This window comes from Jaculus jaculus, chromosome 22, assembly GCF_020740685.1.
Source record: "Jaculus jaculus isolate mJacJac1 chromosome 22, mJacJac1.mat.Y.cur, whole genome shotgun sequence".
Classification (NCBI taxonomy): domain Eukaryota; kingdom Metazoa; phylum Chordata; class Mammalia; order Rodentia; family Dipodidae; genus Jaculus; species Jaculus jaculus.
The window spans coordinates 2273622-2301483 of NC_059123.1; positions in this window are offsets into that span (position 1 = coordinate 2273622).

The following is a 27862-nucleotide window of genomic DNA, read 5'->3' on the forward strand; positions in this document are numbered from 1 at the left end:
GCTGACATTGAGGATCAGGGCACTCCTTGCACATTCTTCTTTGAGGCTTTCTCCTTTGGAAAGAGTCAGCAGTTTTACTACTCTCTCCATTGAAGAATAACTGGCCCAATGACAACGGTGGTAATCTCTCAAATATTTGTTGCTGAAGCAAATGGAATCCAAGCCTGTTTACCATTTCCTCTGCCAAACACGCCAGCACATTCCATTTAAACTCAACTTTGTTCAGGTTCTCAGGACAAGGGCAGAACAGCCAGCCGCTCACACAAAGTGCTTCCAGCCCAGTTCTGACAAAGGCCCTTTCCAGCTCTGAAAACCTCATACACCAAGCCCACAGTTCCAGTTCTTTCTGTATTTTGGTCTTTCAAACCTAAATGGATAGCCCACCAAACTCTTCCCACAGCACCACAGGGTTTCTCTAATCCAAAAATTTAAAAATCCTTACCCATTCTTCCAACAAATCAGTTCCAAAAGACCAGAAACCAGTCAGGCTTACTGTAGCAATGACTCCTTGGAGTTCTTTGGGTATCTGTTTCCTGCTGTGTTTATGTTCTCGTTGTGTGGACAAAGCCCTGTCCTGACACAGAATATGGGAGGAAAGAGTTTATTTTAAGCTTACCATTTCCAGGGGACGCTTCATTACAGCAAGGAAAGCATAGCATGCATAAGAACCCAACTCACAACTCTAGATAGAAATGTTCTCTCTACATGGGGCTTGGAGCTAGGCTAAAAAACCCCAAGGTGAGCCTATGGTCACACACTTCCTCCAGAAAGGCTCCACCTTCAAATCAAGTATGAGGCTCAACCTCAAATACCTGAGGCCTTGAGGGACATTTCACATCCAAACTCCAACACATAGGGATCTTTTTATTCCAGGTCTTCATGGTGTCAAAAGCAAGGCGTGCAGCAAAGGGGTGAGGATGAGTGTGGTGGTTTGGATTAGAGTCCCCCCATAAGATCAAGGGGTAGGAAGGCTTCACTCCCCGATGGTGTCCGTTTGGGAGGCGGAGCATTGCTGGAGGAGGTGTGTTGCTGGACCTTGGTGGTTTATTAGCCCCCAGCTTACCAGAGTTAGGCTCACTCTCCTGCTGCTGTTTTCTACCTGCTTCTATGGCAGAGAAGTCCAGCCTCTGCTCATGCCAAGCTTTCCCAGTCTAGGGAATCAAACGCAGGCTGTTAGGCTTTGTAAGCAAGTGCCTCTAACTGCTGAGGCATCCCACCTGCCCTTTTATTTTTTGACTTCTTAATTCACACGCATTTGCTGGAGAGAGGTTAATACATGAGGTATGCACATAAGTTTATGGATATTTTCACTAACCCTAACTTGATATCATGGGGCAATTCCGTGATTTAACCTTAATTCATTTTGGGTTTTATAGAACAAAATATGGAACTACATGTGCCAACGCTGAATACTTGTTCATATCCTGAAATTATGCTTTATCATTCCTGGTTACAGTATTGTAACAGGAAAATTGACAAGATGTGTGTGGTGTTTCTGAATTCTCGATGGCCTGTGTGCCATGTTTCACCATCAAAGACATTAGAACCCAGATTGGGAACTGATACTATAACATTTGGAAAGAATATTTTCTTAGTCTGTCGTGGGTTTTATTTTTAATGAAGGGTTGGATGTTACATTTTATTAAATATAATTTGTGTATTATATCAATCAGGGACCTGCTGGGAAAATAGAAGCTATTGCATGCAGTCAAGCTATAAAGAATTTATTATAGTAATTATAAGCCTACAAAGCTGTTGGAAGTTGTGCAGAAACAAGGGGCATGGAGTTCACGACTCAGCCTCAGCCGAGAACCCCATGGCAGTGTTCTGCCTTGTGCATGAATGCCACTGTGAACCTCGAGCTCGCTCACTCATCAGATGCAAGACCCTCCCACTCTCCCCCTCCCCCACCCTTGCCCTGTCACATTGATACCAACGCGTCTCATTGCACCTTCTAGCCAGGGCTGGCAGCCTTGGGATTCGCCTCTACCATGCCCATAAAAGGTGGCAGAAGGAATGCAAGTGAGTAATTGATTTTGCAGCCAGGTCTGTTTCTTATGGAGATGACCTTACAGTCTTCGTTTAAGAAGATGAATTCTGCTAACGAGCATTTTTTAAACAACAAGCTCTTTCTTCTTCTTTATTGACAGTTTTATTTGACATGTATTTTGGTCATAATCTCCACCACGACCTTGTCTTTTCTCCTCTCTGTGTTCCCCTTCTATGGGACCCCTTCTTCTCTTCTTCCCAGCTAGTCCCACTTCTCTTTGAAGGTGTGACTTTGTGTGTGTGTGTGTGTGTGTGTGTGTGTGTGTGTATTTGTATGCCCTGTGGCATGCATGAACATGGATGAGAGATTAGTTCACAGAGCAAAATTTTCAATTTACCAGTGGCAACACCACTGCAGAAAACATCTCCTGCTCCTCCATCAACCAGTAACTGCCAATAACTTCTTCAGGGAGGCATGGGTACTTATGTCCTTCTCCACCGTCCGTAACGGATGGCCATGCCAGACCATCTTTGGAAATAAAACTTACTTTGTCTTGGCATAATTTCTAATATACTGACAGACTTAATTTAAACTATGTTTTTTAGCCTGATATTTTGTATTAGATTTATTGAATTTCTAAAAAATTCTATCGAATTGTGAAATTTTTTCTGACTTTGATAACAAGATTTTGCTCATCAAAATTAATTGCCAAGATTTTTATCTTTTTATTCTGTGTTCTAAAAGAATTGAAACACATGCTGGGCTTGGTGGCGCACACCTTTAATCCCAGCACTCAGGAGGCAGAGGTAGGAGGATCGCTGTGAGTGCAAGGCCACCCTGAGACTACATAGTGAATTCCAGGTCAGCCTGAGCTAAACTGAGACCCTACCTCAAAAAAAACAACAACAACAACAAAAAAAAAAAAAACAATTGAAATTCGTCTCATAAAAATTACCTGTTGTTTGAGAGAAATAATTGATAAGAGTCTGGGCTCAATGTTTATTTTAACCTTTATTCTTTTTCTCCATTGGTTCCATCAGTAAGTACTGACATATGCTCTTCTCAATGTGAAAAACATATTACTAGAAAGAAAGTAAAAAGGACTTCTAACAATGAATAAAGCATAAACAATTGTAAATCAAGGAGACCAAAATCCAAGTCAGGCTATCTTGGTATAGAAATAATGAACACTTAGATTAGAATAAAAGTTTCAAATGTCAAAGAAAAAGGGAAAATGTCTCTAAAGTAAAAATCCTGTTAGCATCATGACATTAAGTGAGAAAGAAAAGAAAAACAAAACAGTGTTTCCTTTTGAAAGAAAAAAGTTTTACTCCCCAGAAGTTCTTAGGTCTGCTGGATTATTGTTGACATGAAAGTATGGTAGAAAATAAGCTATAAATTCAACTGATTCACTGAGTTACTGTAAGAGTTAATTGCTGAGGAGCTAAACTTATCTTTGTCAACAGATGGGAAAACTCCCAAAGAGAGAACTGTCCAGAAAGGGACCAGAGTGATGATGAAAAGGAAAGACTAGTTTAGGCTAAAACAAAGTAAAATGGAGTTCATTATTAGGGTGTCCTGACTGCAGAGAAGATTGATATGCAAATTGCCACATCTCTTTTGTTCACTTACCCTTCCCCTTTGCTATGAAAACTATAATGTGAAAATAGTCTCAGCCCAGTGCCAGAGTTTGTGTGGAAAGCTATCTCGAGCTCTTCAGCCCCGGGGTAAGTAAACTCCTCTACTTTCATTCATAGTAGTGTTGGAGTGATGGCTCCAGAGACTTCCTGCAACAAAAAAGCAACATGTCCCTAAGAACTCAGAGAGTCACTAGCCCAGACACTTTCAATGAACAGTTTCTGAAAGATATGCCTCAGCCCAACAAGAGATCCCTCAAAGTAAGCTGTACGGAGTGGAGAAACTGGGCTGGAGAGATGGCTTAGAGGTTAAGGCTCTTGCCTGTGAAGTCTAGGGACCTATGTTCAATTCCCCATGTCCCATGGAAGCCAGACATGCAAGGTGACATAAGCATGTGGTTGCGTATGCGCCATGTGCCTGTAGTTCGATTGCTCTGATAAAGAAAAGTTGTTTTTTTAAGTGGAGAAATTATCCCAAGACTCTGGAGGCTGAGGCTGGAGAACAGAGAGCTCCAGGGCAACCAGAGATGCAGGGTGTGTTAATGACTGTCATCACTGTGACTTGACGTTGGGCGGGAAGAAGTTCAAGGAGGAACCCTGTCCCCTGACCTTGCTTTGGGACACACTGTCCATGGTCGGGGTGGAAAGCCTAGCTGTGGCAGGGTCACAGGAAGCCGAGAAACTGGGGCCAGAACAAGGTTGGACTTCACTAGGTTCACCCTCCGGGGCCATTTTCTTCAGCCAGCCTGCCACCTCGGGATCTATACCCCCAACAGTGACCCTAGCTGGAGACCAAGTTTTCAAATGCATGAGCTTGCCGGGGGAACATTTCACATTCAAACCGTCACACATACTGAGACCTGTTTCAAAAAGTAAAAGAAGTGTGACAAACGATACTGAAAAATAAACAGGATAAGTGGCAGTGTTGGTAGTTTGAGTGGATCAGTTATGGTAAAGCTTCCGGGACCTCCGGTGTCCTGGCTGCAGGAGGTGTCACTGGGGGCGGAATCCTAGGCTCCAGCTCTGAGGTGTTCCTTACTGGGGTGGAGCTGAATTCCAGCCTAAGATATGCAAAATGCCTGAGCTCTGACTGGGGTTCCTGGAGGGTGCTTGCTTGTGAAACCTATGGTGATTTGTCTCTCTATGAAGGAAGGGATTTATTGAAGCTTACAGATTGAAAGGAAATTAAGGTCCCTCTCTCTTTTCTTCCTGGTGTTGCTTTATTTGCATGTGTATGCATGCTCCTGCATTCGTGCATGACCAAGCGTGAGCGCACGTGTGGAGGTCAGGGCTCCGGTGTCTCTTTCAACTGCTCTCCATGTTATTTTTTTTTAATTAATTAATTTTTTTTTAAAGAGACAGAGAGAGGGTTGAAGAGATGGCTTAATGGTTAAGTGCTTGCCTGTGAAGCCTAAGAACCCAGGTTCAAGGCTCGATACCCCTGGACCCATGTTAGCCAGATGCACAAGGGGATGTGCACGTGTCTGCAGTTCGTTTGCGGTGGCTGGAGGCCCTGGCGTGCCCATTCTCTCTCTCGTTCTCTCTCTCTCTCAAATAAATAAATAAAATAAAAATAAACAACGAGACAGAGAGAGAGAGAGTGGGTATACCATGGTCTCAGCCTCTGTAATCGAACTCTAGATACCTGCACCACCTAGTGGGCATGTGTGAGCTTGTGCTTGGTGCACTCTGTGCGTTTGGCTTGTGTGGGATCCAGAGAGAGATTGAACATGGGTCCTTAGGCTTCATAGGCAAGCATCTTAACTGTTAACCCATCTCCCCAGCTTCTCCATGTTATTTTTTGAGGCAAGGTTTCTTTTTTTATTTTGATTTTATTTACTTGAGAGAGAGGTAGAAAGAGGCAGAGAGAGAGAGAAAGAGAGAGAGAGAGAGAATAGATGTGTCAAGGCCTTCAGCCACTGTAAACAAACTCCAGACGCAAGCGCCCCCTTGTGCATCTGGCTTAGGTGAGTCCTAGGGAGTCGAACCTGGGTCCTTTGGCTTTGCAGGCAAATGCCTTAACCTCTAAGCCATCTCTCCAGCCCCAAGACAGGGTTTCTAACTGAACCTGGAGCTCAACAATTCAGCTAGACTAGCTGGCTGACAAGCCTTCAGGATTGTCTTGTCTCCATGTCCCAAGTACCGGGAACACACAGATGTGTGCACCATGCTGGCTTTTGTACGAGTGCTGGGCCCCAAACTCAGGTCCTCATGTTTGCCCAGTGTGACTTTACCAGCTGAGCCATCTCCTAGCTACAGGAAGACACATCTATGAAGTCTACCTTTTATATTCCCTTTTTGTCAATTTTATGTTAACACTTACTAGAGCAGAATTTCAGGAAAGTGTGCAAACGTTGTGTGAACTTCAATGAACCCTGACAAAGTTGATAAACTCATGTAACCAGCACAGTAAAAAACAAACAAAAATCCTCCTCTCAAAGACCTCTTCTAGTTCCTTCTTCATGAGCCGTAATCCATCTCCACCAAGGGCAACACTATGTTGACTTTTAATACTGTAAATTGGTTTATTATCGCTGAGATGTGCCAAATGCAAATTCAACATTTTTTCACAGGCCATAATCACTATTGTGAACATAAGTTATAAGATAAGGCAGTTGCCTTGTTCTTGTCTGTGTGCTTAGGTCCTGGGACAGGACTTGTACCCTAAATTGTAGTTCTAAATTAACAAGCGCTTAAGCTGGTGGTGGTGGCAAGCTCCTGTAATCCCACCACTCAGGATGCTGAGGCAGGAAGATTAGGAGTTTTAGGTCATCCTTGGCTAGATAGTGAGTTCAGGTCTGCCAGAACTCACTGGCATTAAAAAGAATGAATTGGGCTGCAGAAATGGCTTAGTGCTTAAGGCATTTGCCTTCGAAGCCTAAGGACCCTGGTTCAACTCCCCAGGACCCAGGTAAGCCAGATGCACAAGGGGGCGCATGTGTCTGGAGTTGGTTTGCAGTGGCTGGAGGCCCTGGCGCACCCACTTGCTCTTTCTGTTTGCCTCTCCCCACCCCCCTCAAATAAATGCACAAATATTTTTAAAAAACTAATGAGTTACTTGTGAAGGCCTTCATGGTCAGTTGCCACGCTGACCACTTGTCATTCCCCAAGCTCAAAAGGACCATTTCAAGGCCTTGACAACAGCTTTAGGTGAAGACAAAGCTAAGTCACTCTCCTGAACTGCATGAATACTGGCAAGGGAAAATGCTTTACCAGAGAATAAAATGAAGCTGCCCATGGCTCTCTTCTGAGAGACACCCTTGAACTTGCCACTCGGGCATCTGTGCTGTGCCCCACTCATCACTCCGGGTGCTGCTCAGGGCGGACTTCTCACCGCCTTGTTGGACTGCGTGCTTTACAGCTTTAATGACCCTCGCTATTGAAGAATTAGGATGCAGTTCTAAAATCACAAGCGTACATCATAAAACCATCTACCTCTCCATACAGCCCCAGACTCTGCATACTTGTATTGTACGTTATTTGAAGTGAAAAGCAACTGAATAGAAATCTGATTAAAATGTCAACTGCCACCTGATCTCATGGGGCTCTAGTTCTCTGTCACACCTGCCTGGCTCCACTGTGTTTCATTGGACCTGATGCCATTAAAACACTGTCCTGTAGGAGGCCCACAGCCCTAAGTGACCGAGCCGCCAGCCCTGCGTTCACCCAGGCAGAGAGCGGGCTTGGACGGAGCCCTTCCCCGCATTCTGCACTTCAGCGGCTCAGCCTGAAACCCCACTAGTAATTTTTTTGGCTGTGCATATGTACTGTGGCGGGTGGGGTGCACATGTGTGTGCAGATGCATGCACCCTGTGTGTACAGGTGCAGAGGCCAAGGAGGACTTCTCTGTCCCCCTTCTGCCTCGTTGTCCTGAGACAGACTCTCAGTGAACCCGGCACTGCCTGCTCTTGCCTAGCCTAGCTGAGCAGAGAGCCCCAGCGGCCCTGGTGTTGGTGCTGGGTTTGCAGGCAGGCGCAGCCACGCCTGGCATTTTCCATGGGTGCTGGGGAATCGAACTGAGGTCCTCGTGCTTGCCTGGCAAGGGCTCCTACCCGCTGAGCCATGAGTCTCCCCAGCCCCCTCCTCAACACTGTCTTTTGCAAAGTGTCTGGGGTGAGCGAACGCAGGTAAGTCACTTTTTCACAAGAGCTAGGCGTCATATTGCTAATGTCTGCAGTTCAGTTGCGATTATCAGGATTATCTGTTATCAAACACAAAGCAAAACGCTGGTGTTATAAAGGGTTGTGGTTTTTTCCCCCATAGTGAGCTGTAAGGAGAAGATGGTGAGCTAGGAACCAGCCCTCCTCCAGACCCCAACACACACACAGTGCTGGGAATGGTAGGTGGTTGGTAGGAAAACCTCTCAGCATTGAACTCTGAAACAAGACAGCCATGCAGATCTTTACACAAAGCACAAAAACAAAAGGCAGTTTTTTTAAAAAAAAAAAAATTTTCACTTTTATTTATATGAGAGACAGAAAGAGGCAGAGAGAAGGAGAGAGAGGGAGAGAGAAAGACAAAACAGTCATTTAAAAAAAATATTTTTATTTATTTGAGAGAGAGAAAGAGGCAGAGAGGAGAGAGGGGGAGAGACAGAAAGAATGGGGGTACCAGGGCCTCCAGCTACTGCAAAGGAACTCCAGACACATGCACCACCTTGTGCATATGGCTTACCTGGGTCCTGGGGAGTTGAATATGGGTCCTTTGGCTTTGCTAGTTAGCACCTTAACTACTAAGCCATCTCTCCAGCCCAAAATAGTAGTTTTTAAATTTGAAAGAAAATTGTTTGAGAGAGAGGTAGAGAGAGAAAGAAAAAGAGGAAAATGGGTCCTCTGCAAATGAACTCCAGACACATACCCTACTTTATGCATCTGGCTTATGTGGGTACTAGGGTCCTTTGGCTTTGTTGGCAAGCGCCTTAACCACTGATCCATCTCTCCAGCCCACTAGTTTTTTTTTTTTTTTAATTATTTGCTTATTTGCAAGCAGAAAGAGGGAAAGAAATGGGAGGGGGAACCCCAAAATAAACTCCAGAAACAGGCACCACTGTGCATCTGGCTTTACATGGGCACTGGCAAATCGAACCCAAGCCATCAGGCTTTGCAAGCAAGTGCCTTTTATTCTTGAGCCATCTCTCTAGACCAATAGTTACTTTTTAAATAGAGATTTTTTTATTGAAGTTTCAGAAATATTGAAGGTGTTGTAGAAGTTCATAGCAGATAATCAATATGAGTCAGAGTAGTTTCCAGAAAAATATGACCTTGAGTTAGGTTCTCAAAGTTTCAAGTCAACTTTACCATGTCAGCATTGGAGTTTTTAAAACATCTTTACAGCTGCATATCTTTTTCTCTTTAAATAAATATTCTTATTTATTTATTTATTTGAGAGAGAAAAACAAATGGGTGCTCCAGAACTGCAAATGCACTACAGACACTTGGGTATTGGGGATTGAAGTTGGGCTGGCAACATTTGCCAACAAGTGCCTTTACAGCCTTCTCCAAAGCCTGCATTCTTCTTAAAATGCACAAATTAAAAGGCAAAGAGAGATGAGAATTTTAAAAAGGGAATGATTGACGGTGGCACTTATTGGGGCCGTTTCAAAGGCTGGACAAGGTGACCTGAGGTTGATGTTGAGACATTGGTGGTGATGACACCAAACCACCAGGTCACCTTTCCTTGGATTTATGAGGTATGAAGTGGCTGGATTGAAGAAAGAATCTCTAAAGTTAGTGAGAATCTGAATAGAAAAAAAATATATATATATAAAATCAATCTTCTGGGTTTTTTTTTCCAAATAAAAGCTCTTGGTCTCCAAATCCGTGGCATTAGAGAAATGAAGATTTCACATGGTTTGATATTTACAAAATGGGCACCACACTAGACCTCTTGTTCTGGAGAAAGCTAGACCTACCTCTGATCATTCCTGTGCCCTCTCCTGGTTTTCATGTGACGCATGGCTGTGGTGTGTGGATCACGTTAGCGTGCTCGGTTCTGTGTGCGTTCGGAGGCGCGCCCTCCATGCGCACCCGTGAGGGCCCAAGGAGCACATGTCCTTCTCTATGCCGTCTGCTTGGTCTCCTGGAGACAGAGCTCCTCCCTGAGGGAGCTGTGGTTCTTGGTCACACTGGCTAAGCACCAAGGGCCGGGATTCTTCTGCCCCTGCCCTTGAGGACCTGGGTTATAGGTGGGCCTGGCCACCCTTCGTGCTGAAGACCCTGGACATGTCAGCCTACCTGGTGTCAGGTGTTCTTACCTGCTGAGTCATCTTCCCAGTGCCCCTCCCAAAATGCTTGATCCATAAGTTTTTAAACTACTTCTCTGAAGGAAATGGTTTATCAGGGAAAGAAGGCATAAAGATAGCATGTTCTCTTCCCTGTAGGTGGGTTATCTCCTTAGGGTCCTGCCAAGTCCCTCTAGATTTTTCCACACTTTCCATTTTCTTCATAAGCCATTCAAACAGAATCTTTGAATACAAAATGCTTAAGCTTAAAAAACAAAAAACAAAAAACCCTGCAGTAGAATAAGGAGTGGTATTGGAAACTGTGCAGAGCGCTACAAACTTCTGGCAATTAGTTCCAATTAAGTTATTTACAAGGTGTGCCACTGCTAACTTTGTGCCCAGATGTCTCAGTTGGCAAAATGTGGGTGGGCCACCAAGGTCGTCGGCTGCAGTAACAATCACTCATTGATGGATTTGCACTCTGAATTCACAGCACCTTCGTAACACGAGCACATGATGTCATCGCCCCTTGCTTCATCACAACCATAAAAGTGCCCGTACAAGTCACAGCAAATGCCTGCGGGCGGTGGCTGAGCTCTGGAGAGGTGGCCGTGAACACCTGGGCTGGCTCGCGGGCTGCCAGCTTTCAGCGCTTTCTTTCCAGATGTTTGTGCAACAATTTAGGCGGGTACAGAAAACACACGCTCCTCTTTTCATTTGCGTGAGCGATTACCAGGCCTTTGGAAGTAGTGGAAACATATGTTCCATTTTTTTTTTAAAGAGGCAAATAAAAGTTTATTAGGGAAATTTTTTTATTAAAATCAGCATTGTTTAATCTGAAATACTGGGAGTTGAATCTGCATAATAATATTTGTAGGCAACTATTTGTTTACATAATAAAACATAGTTCAACAAATTTGTTAAGTGGTACTGGGATTGTAACGGTGGGGGAAAAAAACACCTTGAAGAAAATTAGAACTCATAAGGGCTTTATTGGTATTGATTTTTAATCAGCTGTTGGTTGTCTAATTTTAGTTATTAATTTTGCACATATTAGATACTATTCATTTAATAATTATGTCTTACTTTTCTTAACGACCCTATACCTCCTTTAAATAAGACAAGGACCATTTCAAACTTTCTGTACACGCTCATCTACACCCTCAATTTAACATTTCAGTTTTACTACATTGTCAGAGCAATTGTGCTTTATGGTTTAAATAATACATGATTTTAGAAGAATTCTGTTTTCATGTCAGCTCCAAATTAGTTCTCTGCACAGAGTGAAATGACGAAGAAGTCTCCTTCTGACAGGACTCGGATTTTTATTTTAAGGAAAGTGATGCTTCTTAGCTTTTTAATTAACAAAAATGCTAATCCTATGAAAATAAACAGTTTTCCCCACCGATGAAAGCTCATCTATTATTCCCAGTGTAATGTAGTCTACAGTGCCTGAAATGGATCTCATTTTCCTCCCCCAGGGGAACAGCCATAAGTTATTAAAACTGCGAACAGCTGTATGGTAACAGATTGTCAGTGACTTCATTTAGTTCAAAGAACACAAGTCTCTCCAGGCGTTAAAATCATGTCAAGTCCTGAGTAAAATCAAAGACTCTTTTAGGGAAGATGTGCTTATGCTCATTAAGTCCATGTGTGAGAAAACATGTGTTTGTTGTTTACTGAAAAATGAATAAGAGGATTTAAAAAAAAAAGAGGGTCTAAAAAGATAGCTCAGCCCATAGAGGCACTTGCTTGCAGAGCCTAAGGGCTTAGGTTCAATTGCCCAATGCATGCGTATGGAATTTGTTAGCAGCCAAGAGGCCCTGAGAACCCATTCTCTCGTTCTCTCTCCCTCTCCCTCTCTATCTCTGCCTCTTGCTATCTCTATTTCTAATTTAATTGCAAATTAAAAATGAAAGAAAGCTGTCTTGTTTAAGAGGTGAACATTTCAACCATTTCAACACTTTGACTGAAAGGTGAGAGTTACAAGCACCATTAAAGCGGACCTGTTCACGATCAAGGTAAACAATGGATGAAGTGTCAGAAGCAAACAGACATTAATAGGCTGCACAGTAAATTTGGAATGAAAAACGTCTTGGCAGCTTTAACAGGGAGGGGCTGGGTCCAGGTGGCCCTTGGCCTTGCTGGGAAGTCCACGGTGGTCCTGGGACAGGGCTGTGAGGGCCAGGTTTGCTTGCCCTTCTTCATGGGCCCGGGGTCCCTCCATGGTTCCGAGAGCGGTTGGGACGGGCAGGGAGGTGCTTCCAGGAGTATGCTCGTGGGCATCTCCAGGGAGGCCCAGGTCGGAGAAACTCTGGGAGCCACTGTGGAGCCCACAGGCTGTCATGCCTGTTTTGATATGCCTAGTCCCAAGGGGTATGAAAGAATACGATGTGCTGTGAAGGCAAGGTAAATGTGTTGCTGTGTTTTTATCCAAATGAGCCTAACTTTTAAGCTCAACCTAAATGCCAGCCAGAAGAACTCTTCTTAATGCCAGTGTCAGAAATGAACTGCAATTTGTTTTCAGTCCTTGGAACATTTTTACACTCCCATTAAATAAAAGAAGCAATCACAGGGGAAATTAAAGCACATAGAAAATATGTTCAAGTCATGTTAAGAGTCTGACCTAAACATATAAAACAAAGGAAATACATGGTTGTGGTTAGAATTTGGTCTTGAACCCATCTACTGCATTTACAGTCTTCAGTAACGGGGTGCCCATGTGTTTAGGGTGTCCTTAAGCTATATTGACAACATATTTGGAAGAGTGAAAGAACTTCCAAATTATCCCCATGTCTTGTTCACTTGAAGTAAAACTACCAGTTGTTTATTTATTTTTATTTTTTTTGCAAATGTCAGCAGTATTGGAAAGCTAGAATTGGCCTACTGATAAAAATCTCTAGATGCTATTGTAGTAAATATAATTGCACTGAAAAGAGTTGAACGCCACATGCAGTGTAAGTCAGGCATGGCAAGTAAGTCATTTGGTATTGTGAAGGAGGAACATGGTGTGTTTCTGTTTACCTGCAATCAGTGCAGAGAGCTTGCTGTCACACAACACACTGCTTTGCCGTGACCTGGCAAACGGCAGGCAGCTAAAGGTCCCTCTCACACATGGCGGAATGGCTCGAGAAGCTCCGGGTATGGCATTAGCAGCTCCCAGGAGCTGGCTGGGGAAGAGCTTTGCTACACCCTTGGCAAGGATCTTTCAGATGTGTGTGTGTGTGTGTGTGTGTGTGTGTGTGTGTGTGTGTGTGCTTTGGGGAAGGTTATTTTTGTTGAAATGGCATTCTGATGATATCTTGAAATTTCCTGACCCTTTTGCAAAGATTTCTTTTACATGTACATTGTCATGTAATTGCATTTCAGTCTTCCCCGTAGATTCAGATAAGCTGATTATTTGGGGGTTATTTAGTAGGAAAAACAACTTGGAAACCCACACCTGGAATAGAAGAAAGAGAATGAGTTCTTTGTTTAAATACACATTAAGGTTGGCTCTTGTTCAAAGTTGCTCTGGGAAATAGCATCAAGCAAATGGGGCTTTCACGACGTGCTGCAGCGTCGGGGTAAACGGAGGGCCCTCCTCCGCACAGGGAAGGCACCGCGTCGCCGCGCTGTGCAGGTGCGTGTCCGCCTTGCTATCTAGACACGTGCCGGATCACCACTCTCCAGCCCATGGCAAGGCTTGGGGGCAAAATTAGGCTTGGGAGCTCCTGGTGCAACTTAAACTGCTTTCTGCAGGGCCAGCGCTGTCATTGGAGGACACTGGCCTGGTCAGACTTGGGTGAAGCCCGGTGTTTGCCGAGGACCATCTTGCGGCACGTTCAGCATCCACCTCTGAAGGGGTGGATTTGGTCCATGCGATCATGAAACGCAGAGGAATGCTTCTCTGTGTCGTTGCTATTCTTCCCTCTGTCGTCTGGTCTGCGTATCTGAACGGTGCTCCTGGCGCTGTCTGCGGACACTACGTGCCCTTGTTCTATGGACAGTGCCGCTTCCCACAGTAACCCACGCGCAAAACCCCGGCCTAAGTGAGATTCTCACACATCTGCAAAAAAACAAACCGTGAACATTGCCGACATCCTTAACGTCCTTGGACTGAAGGGAGACTGCGAGACCAAACAGTCATGCCTTCACAACAAGCCTCGCCAGGCCTCCGGGTGCTCGACGCGGGAATTCACACTGTCAGTGTCACTTGCAATTTGTCCCCCTTTCCACTGAGGATGAGTGTGGACCGTCCATCTTCAGTCAGCGTTTCCCAGCAGGACCAGCTGAAACGTGAGCAGGCAGGAGGAAAGCTGCTTCCACTCCCCCGGACTTGGAAGAAGCTGGGCGCCCTTTCCCATGTTTCTGATTAGCATTGTAATGTGAAACATCTGCAATAATTCAGTAAATTAAATACATTAGAACAACAAATAAAAGAAGCTGTAATGAATCAAATACAGAAGACCCCATACTGCCGCCTAGTCCTTTCCTGATGAGCAGCAGAGCCAACAAATGTCCACCAGGGCCAGCCAGCAACGAAACGAGGCGGCAAAAGAGAGAGAGCTGTTGTGTGCCCACGCGGACACCCGGTTTTACCCATTTCACCACCTTTGCAAGAGCATGTTAGATCCTGCCATCTATCCTCATTTTCTTCTCTGTTCAAAACCACTAGTCTCATAGCTTACTTGCCATTTTCTTTTACATTTTTTTTGCATGTGTTCACATGTATTGTTCATATGCATGCATGCATATGCATGTGTATGTTCATATGCATACGTGTGTGCAGATGTGTATGCACCCGTGTATGTAGAGTTCAGGGGTCAACATTAAGTGTCATCCTCAAGTGATTGCCACCTTGTTTTTTTATAATTTTTAATTTTTATTTATTTATTTATTAGAAGGAGGGAGGGAAAGAGAGAAAGAGGGAGAATGAGCATGCCAGGGCCTCTAGCCACTGCAAATAAACTCTAGCTGCTTGCACCACCACGTGCATCTGGCTTACGTGGGTTCAAGGGGATGTTTAATCTAGAATCTAGCAAGTGACTTAACCACTAAGCTGTCTCTCCAGCCCATCACCTTATTTTTTTGAAAGCAGGTTTCTCACTGGACAGAAGGCTCAACAGTTAAGGCACTTTAAAGCAGAGCTCTCCCTGAGCCAGGAGCTCACCGATTTGCACAGACTATGTAGCCAGAGCGTCCCAGGGTTACTTCTGTCTCCACCTCCCCAGCACTAGGACGGCAATGGCAGGCACACATTGTCACGCCTCGCCTCAATGTGGGAGCCGGGGATTCAAACCCAGCTCCTCATGTGGGTACACTGAACACTTTATTGAGTAAGCCTTCTATTTTTCTTTTCTGTTTTTTTTTCCCCCAACATCAAAACTATAACCTTCAACCAAACCATCTCTCCCACCCAGAACACTAGAAGGGCATCAAGTTCACATCTTCAGTCAAGACCAGTCTGTCTACAGCAGTCAGGAACCTTTGCTCAAACAACTTCCAACCCCACGAACACAGAGTGGAGCACGGCTGTTAGATGAGGGAGAACAAATCTGAATTCTCCCACATCTCCATTACTTGGTCCTTTTTAACCATCCATTTTTACTTACTATAGTTTTACCACTGGAGTTGCTTAACTTCATTTAGGCCAGTTTCCATTCCATCCATATGTCACGCTGTTGTGGGGAACTTTTCCCCTGGGGAGAGTCAAACACACATCTTCACCCCAGACAGGTCTCAAATGGCAGAAGAAGGTGTGATTGCAATACAATTTTGGGGTTCCTTACAGAACAGGGTGTGGGTTATTTATAGGACTATGGAGTCCCCAGCACAGCTGTACCACTGAGAAGCCTCATCCCATCCTGGATGAAGACTTCCCCACGGCTTAAGTGGAGCATACTGCGTTGGGACGACCCCCGGGGATGCTCTTCCTTCAACCTTGGGGTGACGGATTACTTACAGAGCATGGACGCCATAATTAGTGCTTCCGTGGGGTTCCTTGATTGTTTACCCTCTATGTCCTCTACCTTCCCCTGAAGTCATGAGACTGGACCTTGCGTATCATTGCTGGCACAGGGGAGGCCTGAGATCTCAGGTGGGGGTGTCTGATGACTCTCCTCACTGCTTCCTCTCATGAGCGGTTGGTCCCAGCTTCTTTTAATAAAGCTGGCAAGAGTTGTTTGTTGCTTTCAGCGTGGAGGAATTTGCCATATAACAAACACAAATATGCCAGCAGTCCATATCTTTGCCTGTATATAAGATAGTCTGTCAAGGGGCTAGAGAGAGATGGATCAGCAGTTAAGGCGATTGCCTGCAGAGCCAAAGGACCCTGGTTCGATTCCCCAGGTCCCATGTAAGCCAGATGTACAAGGGGGCGCATGCATCTGGAATTTGTTTACAGTGGCTGGAGGCCCTGGAGTGCCAACTCTCATTCTCTCTCCCTCTCTTCCTCTCTCTCAAATAATTTAAAATAAATAAAGTTGTCTGTCAAACCAGGTGTGGTGGCACATGCCTTTAATCCCAGCACTCGCGGGAGGCAGAGGTAGGAGGATCGTCGTGAGTTCGAGGCCACCCTGAAACTACATAGTGAATTCCAGGTCAGCCTGGGCTAGAGTGAGACCCTACCTTTTTAATAAGATTTCTTCAAATTGAGAATGAGTGGCTGGCCACTTCTGTATGATAATCTGTGCTCAGGAGCTGCTAGCCCAAATGCCCTGAGGTTCACACAAGCAACTCACTCAGAGCAAGTGATGGGACAGAATCCTAAGGCACGGTAGAGACTTTGAATTTTAACCTAAAACACTGGGCTGGCTCAACCAAAGCACAAGGACAGCACCTCCGAAATCATTGCCATTGTCTTCAGATCTGCCGGAGAGTCCTGCCTTCTTCAGAAAATGTCTTTTGATTCCAGGTCTTTATGTCCCAGTCCTTTGGCAACTTACACGCCCCTTTGCTACGATGCTAGATATTTTCTTTTCCTTTCTCTTGAATTTATATGTGGGCATTCCATTTTACTATCTGGGAATTTATTTTGTGAAGGCAAAAGTCAGGCATTCTGACTCCTTTGTCCGCATGCTGTAACGGTAATCTCCATCCACTTACGCTCATTAAACATTCTGGCTAAGCCTAAGGAAAGAATTAATAGATCAAAACAGGGCCGAGAGAAGGCTTTTTTGATTTAATTCAATTTCTTTGACTTGAATAGAAAAATAAGGAAATGGGATTTGGAGCAACAGAAGGGGGCACATGGTTATTTTTATAGAGTTACTTAAGGACAACCAGCCTAGTGTCGAGAAAGATAAATGACAGTGCAAAAGAGCTGGGTTGGAGCTTTTCACCTTATAGCCTTGGCCAAATAATTTAATCATTAGGTGTCCTTTAAATGGGGAGTGGATCAAGGTGGGTGTAGCTTTCTCGATGGACACAGTAGAACATCTGTCCGGCCTACAACAATGCCTAGGATACCTGCCTCCGACTGGTGGGGCCAGTGTCTGGAGATAGCCATGTGTACATGGTATGACCCCCCCCCCCCCCGCCTTTTGGGCCACAGTTGACTGGACTATGAAAGGGTATCCAATCCAGACGACGTCAGCGGATGTTTCTCCCCTGGGAGTTTGGAACTGGGCTTGGATAGAAAGCAGTTTCATGTGGGGCATATTTGATGTTGTAGAATATGAACTGGGACAACACTATTCCAACTTTCTGACCAACACCCAGAGCAGGTAGCACTGGAGAACCTTGAGGTAGTTACAGAGGGACCATAGAGAACAGGTCTCCCGCTACTAGTTTGAATCGCTTATGTTTAGTTATTAACAATATGTTTCTTACTTTTCAAGTTTCCTCATTAAGATAAAATTCTGTGTAGCTATGTACTTAAGGCCATTTCATTCATTTTATAAAAAAATGTAGAAAAATTTAAATAAATAAATAAAACATATAGGGCTGGAGAGATGGCTTAGCAGTTAAGGCACTTGCCTGGGAAGCCTAAGAACCCAGGTTCAATTCCACAGAACCCACGTAAGCCAGACGCACAAGGTGGTGCACACGTCTGGAGTTCGACTCCAGTGGCTGGAGGCCCTGGCACGCCAATTCCCTCTCTCTTTCTCATAAAAACATATCCAAACCAGGTATCAATAGCTCGTTTTGGTGGGTGCAATTGTTAATTTCTGGTTGTCAAGTTGACAGGATTTAGATCACCATGGAAACAAAATTTTCAGCATGCCTGTTGTGGATCCTCCAGGTAAGATTAATTGAGGTGGGAGGGGTGGACCTAGCTGCGGGCAGAACCACTGCGCAAGGTTGTGGGCTCCATCGGCAAGAGGAAAGCGAGCTGAGAGCCAGCACTCCTCTTCCTCCACATCCTCCCTGCACACGGGATGATGCGACGCCGGCTTCCTCCTCCTGCCATGCTTTCCCACCGTGACCGGCTTCCCCTCAACCTGCAAGCTGAAAGTTAACCCCTTCCCTCCTTAAGATGCTTTGGACCAGTGTTTTGTACCAGCAACAAGGAAGTAACCAATACAGTGAAACTCACAAAGCTGTGCTGTCAGATAAAACTGTGCACAAAAGCTGTATTTCCTGTGAGCAAATGGGAGGGCTTGTCATAATCACACACATCTTACTTCCACCTCCAGCGAATGATAATAGAGTTCAGGGGGAAAGTAATTACAAGAGCAGGATTACTAAGGTGTTATATGAAAGAGGTTTTTAATTTCCCAAATACAGGGGCCATTTGTGTGAGGAAACTGAGGAATGAGATGCAGGTATGTCCATACATGACAGTCATAAAATTGCCCATAACCACAATGATTTCAACACTGTGAAAAATAAACACTTACTGAATAGTTTCTGAAATTGGTATTTGAGCTTTATAATCAACTTCAAAAACAGAGAAAATAATACCAACTTCTACACTAGGTATTATGCCCTTCCACACTGAGCTAAAAAGGACTTTATTTTACTGAGTGATTTTTTTTTCAAAGTCAGTATTCTCAGAACCTCCAGAGGGGTCATCATTGCACAGGCTTTTCTGTGTGTCGGGAGAGTGGAGTCATGTATAGGACAAAAGGCTGTTGTCATAGAGGTCAGTCTGAAGGTCGGACTGCTCTTGGGAACATCATTACAGATGAGAAAATTCTGAAATAAAAGATCTAGTGTCCAAAACAGAAGTTTATAACAACCTCCCAAATAGAGTCCCCCATACTGTCTTTTAGCCTAAAAGAAGAAATACTACCCTTGCCACACTCGTTCTCCTCTGTACTCTCTTCCAGGGCACCCTCACCCACTCTGACACTCACCATGGATTTGTGACTCTGAAATTTTTACACAGACCCCTGTGTTAACATTGGGCATAATTATCAACTTGGACAACAACATCCTAACTCTGACCAGGATACAGGAGGAGCAGAGCCCTGTCTTGGATTGATGATTCATCATTGCTCCTAATAGATCCTGAAAGATATGTTATCAACACTCTGAAGTTGACAAATCCAAGACTGTATTCTCTTTATGCTTTCTTCTATCCCACATACCTTCACTGAATTGTCTCTCTGCCTCCACATCAGGAGCTCCAGAATCACTTCCCCATTGTTACTCACTTACTCAGTGAGTCATGAAGCCTAGATGAACCTAAGGCTATGTCAGGAGTCCATCCCCAGGGCATGGCTTCAGCCTTACTTCACACTTGTGTCTCACCTGTGCTATTGCCTGTTGCTGAAAAGCTTCCTCCTCACCAGACCTCCCTGCCTGAGGCCTTTCCTGCCTTTTCTGCCCTCTCAGTTCTGTCAAGTTTGTCTTTGCCACTGGGATGGAAAGTCTAAAGTTAGTCACAGCAGGTCTCTGAGTAACCAATGCCTTCCCCATGACTTTTCTTACCTGTGAGAAAAATGATCAGTTCCATTGCTTGGACATAAATGTCTCTTCTGGATCTACAGCCTGCTTCCCCTGTTCATTTTATCCTCCTACTTCCTCTAACTCGCTTTCTGACAGCTTCCCAACATGCCATGCCGGTGCAGAGCTCCAAGGTTGCTGTGTGTGCATGGAACGTTTACCGCTTTGGCAAACTCCTGTTCAGTCTTTGAAGCTCCCCTGAACGTCACAATGTGTGCATCTTCTCATGACTACTTTGACCACAAACGTGGGGTTACGTCTCCGTTGGTGACTTTTTCATTATGTGACAGTTTATAACAGGAAAGGCCTCAGCCAATCCTCCAGGTCCTTGAGGACAGAAAACATGCCTTATTCAGGTTTTTCTTTTTTTTTTTTTTTTTTTTTTCATTTTTGCTTTGTAAATTATGCTTACTGTATAATAGCATGTTCAACAACTGCTGGTGAAATCAACAGCCAATGAAGACATGACTGCATGGAACACTGGCTGAGAATTTGGGCCTTCTTGTCCCTTTTCATTCAGACTACATACACCGTGCAAGTATTTCCCTAAATCTCTTGAAGGCAAAACTTCAGGAAAGCAGAGCACTTCAGCAATATTTTAAAAATCAGAACACTGAAGAAAAAGGAAAGGGTCACTCAGAGCAAAGGAAATGTCTGGACTCATTTGAAGGAGAAGGTTTTTTTTTTTTTTTGCTGTTCTTATTTTTTTAATTTTTTGTTATTTTTATTTATTTATTTGAGAGTGACATACAGAGAGAGAAAGAGGCAGAGAGGGAGAGAGAGAATGGGCATGCCAGGAATTCCTGCCACTGCAAATGAACTCCAGATGCATGAGCCCCCTTTTGCATCTGGCTAACGTGGGTCCTGGGGAATCGAGCCTCGAACCGGGGTCCTTAGGCTTCGCAGGCAAGCACTTAACCGCTAAGCCACCTCTCCGGCCCTTTTCCTGCTGTTATTAACTAATGAAATGAGAGCAGTGAGGACTGGTTGTCTGATAGGCAATTCCTCCACCAGAAATACTTGGAAAAGAGTAGCCAATCTTACAGCCTGTGGGGTCAATTCTGTCCAGTGAACAAAACACGGACGCGTGCGTCACCAGCACCCTTGCAAAATCTCTGGCAGGCTTGCATCTACATGTCCGCTGCTGGTTTTATAAGATCCTGTACGTGACAATAGACACCTCAGCAGTAAGTCTAGACTACGAGGTCATGTTCAGAAACCTATGACCTCAACCTGGGTGGAGGGGGGCGGCGGGCGGAGAGAAACAGAGCCGGGATCAGGTGAACTTCTAAAGAGAAAAGGTATTTGTGTGCTCATGCAAAAAAAAAAAAAAAAAAAAAAAAGAAGAAGAAGAAGGAAGAACAAGGAAAGAAGGAAATTAGCAAGAGTGATTTGTCATAATTCTGGGAAATATTGCCTTAAACAATCCAACTGTGGAGAATTTCAATGACAGAATTAGCTTCGCAGGAAGAAGGATTCTGTTAAGGCTCCAGTAAGAGTTAAGGGAAGAAGGCTCATAATCAAAAATGCTGATTAAGATCAGTTTACAAAAGAAATCTCCATCTAAGTTAGGAAAATCCTCTCTTTAAATAATAGGTAATGCCAAACTGAAAAAAAAAAAAAAAAGTAAAAAGCTGGAAGAAGAATTCTCCGAATAGGAAGTAGAAATCAAGATGCCCTCCAAGCCACAGGCTTGCCCGAATCCTTCTCTCTTAAACATTGTTGAAGTGTTCCTCATTTCTCACTTGCCACATTCCACTTTCAGCCTGTCGTCTCCCTTTTTATCTGTAGCAATTGCTCACATCTTTCCTAATAATCTTTTCCTTCGGGAAAGGTGTTACATTACCAATTCCAGAAACCAGGAGTTGCAGACACAAGGATGGCCAAATTTGTCCAAACTGCATCTGACTCAAACACCAAATGCATAGAAAACAAAGTGACAGAATAGCCTTTTGAGTTATTTTTGAATCTTAGCAAACCTATAAAAACTATTCCACTAATGTTTCCACTTAAATCCTTAAATAACCAATTTTGAGCACAAATATTAAGTGGTAAGCTATCATTTGGAATTTATAATGGAATAAACAAAAACCTGGCTGGTTCGGTTAGACCAGGATTCACTGAGCTCAGGTCTTTGTCTCTGGCAGGAACATGCAAGATGTTTTATGAGGAAATGTGGGGTCAGATTTGCTAATGGAAAACTGAACTGTGTAATCATACTGCTGAGTTCCTTATTTTCTTTTAAACATGTAGTATTCATTTTATTATGCTAGAATTCTTCTTCCTGTTCATTTATGTATGTCATCTCCACTCTCTTCTATGGGTAGCGAATTTCAAGTTATTGTCAATTATATAAAAATTCATGCTTTTTATCTTTCTAAATTTTTGTTCAATGAACTTAATGGGATGCTTCCAATCTTAATAATTATTATTGCATATCAGGATCTCAGAAACTTGGATTTTTTTTTTCTCCCCAAACCACTCTTTTCCAGCTGTTGATCCTTAACTCTTCCAGTTCCTCTGAGTTTTCACGCCATATGCTTGACCCACTAGCTTCTCGGAGTAAAGCCCGTAGTTATGGTTTTAGTACGAAAGACACCCGTTTACAGACTCTAGGCTTGTTTGCCTTCTGCCTGTTCTCACCTCATTTCCCCAGCTATGGTGTCCAAGGACTTCAAGATCCTTGTTGATCTTATTTGCTAAAAAGTGAAAATGGTGTTATTTATTTATTTATTTTGTGTAGTTGGGGGTAAGGGGGGTACATCTGTGTCTGCATGAGCACATAAAAGCCAGAGGACAACTTAAGGTGTCATTCCTCAGGTGCCATCCACCTTTTTGACAAACAGGGTCCTTTATGAACCTGAAGCTTGCCAATTAGGCGAGCCTGGCTAGACAGGAAGCCCTAGGGATCCTTTTGCTCTACCTCCCCAGGGCTGAATTACAGGTACATGTTCCCATGCCCAGCATCTTACATAGGCTCTGGGTATCATACTCAAGTTCTCATATTTGTGAGCACTTTTCTCTTAAAAGCACTTTATTGACTGAGGTATCTCCTCTGCCCACTATTTTTTTTTGTTAATGAAACAGTCAACTAACCAAAATGAAATAAAATGAACATAAAATACTTGAAGATCTTTCTTACATAGATGATTACAGTTAATTTTTTTCTGCATGTCTTTTCTTTGCTTATACATATATGATTTTCCTAAAAGGTTAAGATAGCATCCCTGATTCTGGACCTGGAGACTTCTAGGAGGAAAGGGGATGGTGGAGAGAAATCTGAGGATCTTTCTCACAATGCACACATCTTCCTACCTTGCTTCAAAATATTAGCAAAGATTCGTCACATTTTCAGGTGGGGGGAGAGAGGAATAATGAAGGTTATATAAATGACTATGATGCTATTTTAGAACCTACCATGTTAATTTCCAAAACTTTTAATCACTCATTATATATGGCATAAGTATTTTTATGCTAATGGACATGTATTAGTAATTGAAAGAAATATGTCAACAATTTAATGTAAGTGGAAGAACACAAATTATCAAGCAGAGTATTTAATACATTTCTACCTATAATAATGACATCTTTAATAGTTGTATTCATACTTAAAATCCTTTGAAAAGTCATATGACTATTTGTTAGTAAGTTACCTCAGCGGGAGTTGCATATTGGGGCACAGGGGACGCTTTCATTCTCATATTGGTCAATACTTCAGAGAATCTTGTGTAATCAGGAGACTAGTCTGTAAACATAAATAGGAATGTAGAAAACCACTTTAATGGCCACAGAGTCCTATGTGGTATGAACTATAATTTTTGCTTGACATTTTTCTCTTAATTACATTATAAATACAGGCGCTTTGGGCATTAGCATATCTATCACTTCATGTGCTTGTTTGTTAGCAGAATTCCTTGAAATGGAATGGGCATAAGAGAGAAGGCATCTTAACATCGTGGAAATCTGTGATGAGGTTAGCGTCTAAGACAATGCACGTATGGATTTGTCCCTTGTCCGTAAACTGTGAGCGTGTCTGTCTTCTCACAGTACCAGCAGCACACAGCAAGTTCATCTTTGCAAATGAAGTATTGAAGTTATATCATTCAGGTTTGCATTTCTTGGACCAATGATGAGGGAGAGTGGGTGTTGTGGTTTATTCCTGTAATCACAGCACCCAGGAGACTGAGGCAGGAGGATGGCCATAAGTTCAAGTCCAGTCTGGGCTATTGTGGGCGCTCTTGTCTCAAAAAAAAAAAAAGAGAGAGGAAAAAAACCCAGATACCCTACTGCTACTAAGAACAGGGGAGGAGAATACCTATTCATAAATGTATTGGTCTTCTCTGTTGAATTGCTTGTTAGGGTCTTTGTTCATCAGCCTCTTGTGGTGTGCCTGCTTTTATTGTTCATTTATAAAGGCTTCTCATGGCTTGTATGTACACTGTTACTAAAACATGCATGCACAGTCTGCCATCATTATGTGTAGTCTGAAATTTGGCTATAGTTTTTGATTATAGAAACTTATAGTTTACCTATTGATCTTCTCATCCTTTACTTTAATTAATGGCATCTCTGAAATCTACTAATACCATTTTTTTTTCAAGGTAAGGTATCGCTTTAGCCCAGGCTAACCTAGAATTCACTATGTAGTCTCAGGGTGACTTGGAACTCATGGCAATCCTCCCACCTCTGCCTCCCGAGTGCTGGGATTAAAGGTATGCACCACCACGCCCAGCTTAATGTCATTGTTTTTATATACATTTATATCTTTAAATATAAAAGGAATTTGTTTAACTAGTCTTGCTTCAATTTTAGCAAACATTATTTTGCAATAAGTTCTCAATATTTAACAAAAACCCACACTGGCATATTAATATTGAAATAACATTTTGTTCTTACTATTCTTATTTGTTTAATGTTATTGAAATATTGCATTTTACCTTAAGTTTTTTCATATTTTTCTAGTCTTTTTGTTGTAAGTTGTAATCAAAACTATTATCATAAACACAGCATGTAAAACTATAGTGGTATTAATTTATTAATTTATTCTGTTTCTGTGCTCTTTACACATGTGTTGAGCTTATCTGTCTGCTTGGTTATTTATGTTGAAACAGGATCTCGCTGTAGCCCACACTGACCTGGACTTCACTATGTAATCTCAGGATGGCCTCAAACTCATAGTGATCCTCTTACCTCTGCCTCCCAATTGCTGGATTTAAAAGGGTGAGCCACCATGCTTAGCTAGTCTGTTTATTTATTTATTTTTTTATTTAAAATACAGCACAATTCTGGTCAAGCCTGGTGGGTCATCTATAGTCCCAACTCTCATGAGGCTGAGGCAAAGAAGACTGCTATAAACTTGAAGTCAGCCTGGCCAATATAGTGAGTTCCAAAGACAAAGAAAGAAAGAAAGAAAGAAAGAAAGAAAGAAAGAAAGAAAGAAAGAAAGGAAGGAAGGAAGGAAGGAAGGAAGGAAGGAAGGAAGGAAGGAAGGAAGGAAGGAAGGGGGGAATGAAAGAAAGAAAGAAAGAAGGAAGGAAAGAGAGAAAGAAAGAAAGAGAAATAGTCACAGCATAACCCCGCTTACTGGCTTACTATAGTGCCTGGTGTTCCGAGGCCTCTGATAGAGATTCTCTGTTAGTTCACAGTAGGTAATCTAAAGAGCACCGTGGTCCCACAAAGTGTGTGGTCACCTTAGAGGAGCCTCCTCTTCCTCTTTCATGTACTGCCCTTTCCCAGCACTCAGGGCCTCCTGTCCCTCTTGCCATTTTTACCAACCACTTTACAGGATGATGGGGCATTAATAAGACACAGATTCGGAAGCTACTTTGAAGTAGAGACAACTTTTTGCATGAAAGAATGCTGCCATATAAACAAATCAGTGGCTGTGGACGGCCTGTTGCTGTGAGCAAAATAAACAGAAGTACAGCTGGCCACTGACACGTTTCCACTGGGCCTGTGAAAGCTCGTAATTGTGAGCTGGAAAGGAAATGCATTCCTTGCACAAAAACTCCCAAAGACAGGCCTCACCTGTCCCGCCAGGCCCCAGCACGGAGGCAGCGGGCTGCAGGTGAGCTGTTTTCTGTGGGCTCAATAATACCCGCGCTTGTAAGCAAGGGGTTGTTGTGTTCCAGTGTTGGCACCACAGTCTGGGCTCTGGGGCTCTCTGCCAGGTCCTCCACATACCAGTCCGGCCTGGATTGAAAATCACAACAGTGGCCCATTCCACCTCCTGCTGACATAACACTACACGCTCTCCTTGCAGCCCCGTGGCAATTGTCACCCGTGGGATTTCAAGGGAGAAGCTGCGTGACTACTTGTGGCAGTAATGTGTGTCACACCACTCTTTCTTCAGCTGGGTTCACAGTTCCTGCCGCAGTGGTAAAATCAGCACTAGAACTCAGGTCTGTCTGTGAGGACCCACTCCCACATGTTCACAACTGGTGACTACAGGAGCTGTTCGCTTTTAGTTCAGAGGGCAAGACACGAAGTTCAAAGATAAATGTGCTTTTGCATTTCATTACAACTCAAGGATTTTGTGCTACTTACAGGAGATGGATCAGAGGGTAAGAGTACATGCCGAGCAAGCAGGAAGACCCAAGTTCAACCCTTAGCACCAGGTGAAAGCTGTGTGTGGCCGTGGATGCCTGTAACGCCAGCGCTGAGGGGGCCAGAGGGCAGGAGAATATATGGGGCTCCCTAGTCAGTCTATCTAACCAAAAACAAAAATAAAAGGAGCTCAAGGTTTAGTGAGAGACTGCCTCAAAGAAATGAGGCTCAGGGGTGATGAGAACACCTCACATGTAAACACCTGCACACATGCATGCATTCTTCACATGCACACACACACACACACTGTCCATGCACATGCCAAAAACTACATGTTGAAAACATAATCACGAAGATGATGGAATTTCACGGCAGACCTTTAGAACATAGGAGAGCGTGATGTCGGAGGCCCCAGAGCGCCGCCTCCTCTTCCTTGTCAGGACACAGGGAGGAGGCACGTCAATGAGCCAGGAAGTAGACCCTGACCAGCCCCTGGTCCTCTGATGCTTTGGTCTTGGGCTTCCAAGCTTTGTGTCCTGGAGAACTGAAGTCGTGTTGTGTACAAGCCCCTTGGGCCATGGGAGTGTGAGATAGCACTTGTATCAGGTGGAGAGAGCACCTCTTGTAGACAGATGAGTTTCCTGGAAGACCTGAATGTTTGGAGGCATGCCCCTCACCAACGCTCATCCCTAGCCTCAGATGATGACACCTTAGAATTCCTGGGGTCTCTGTCGAGGGAAGACGTGGGACCGCCTCTTGACGGTTCTGCTGTTGGATTTGGGGTGGTATAAACGGTTTGTGGCACAACAGAGGCAGATAGAAAGGGAACCGTCAGTCCGGATAAGAACTGTTAAGGCCCTGTACCTCTCTCCAAATGCCTTCTTGGAGGTGAGCCCCACCCCAAATCAGAACCACTGGCCTGCAGGGCAAGAGGAACTGGAATCCACTCTGCCTTCAGCTCACTGCGCTGGGAAGCGACGCAGCGGGAGTATGTGCAGCAGATATGGGCAATTCGGAGTCAATCCTCATCTTTTCTGAGGCATCAACTCATGCGTTCGCCTCGGTAAATAAGGAAAATAGAGCAGAAAGCAGGGAGGTGTGAGACCCAAGACTGCAAAGCAAAAGAGAAAAAAATGCCAAGGGGGAGAGTGGCTGAGTGGAGCGTCCAGGGAGAACCTGTTGAGGTGGGATCCAGGCAGCAAGGGAAGTGTGCGTGTGACCTGGTGGCAGGGGAGGGACTGAGAGATCACCTAATGTCTCTGAGACTGTGCTGATCGCAATTCTACAGGTAAATCAGAAAATGTGGTCGTAAGTACCTAGGAAATGAAGATCTGCGGGGGAAACAGCCTTGGTGTTTTGTTCTGTCTGTCATGGTTAATATGTGAAATGTCCCCCATAGACGGTCCCCAGCTGGTGGCATTATTTTGGGGAGTTGCAGAACCCTTGGGAGGTGGGGTCTAGCTGGAGAACGTGGGTAACTGGACATGGGTCCCGAGGATGTATCACTGGACCCTAGCTGACGGCCCCTTCTGTGCTTCCGGACCCACCAAGGCTTGAGTCAGCGAGGGGTCCTGGCAGCAGGTCCCCCACCATGGC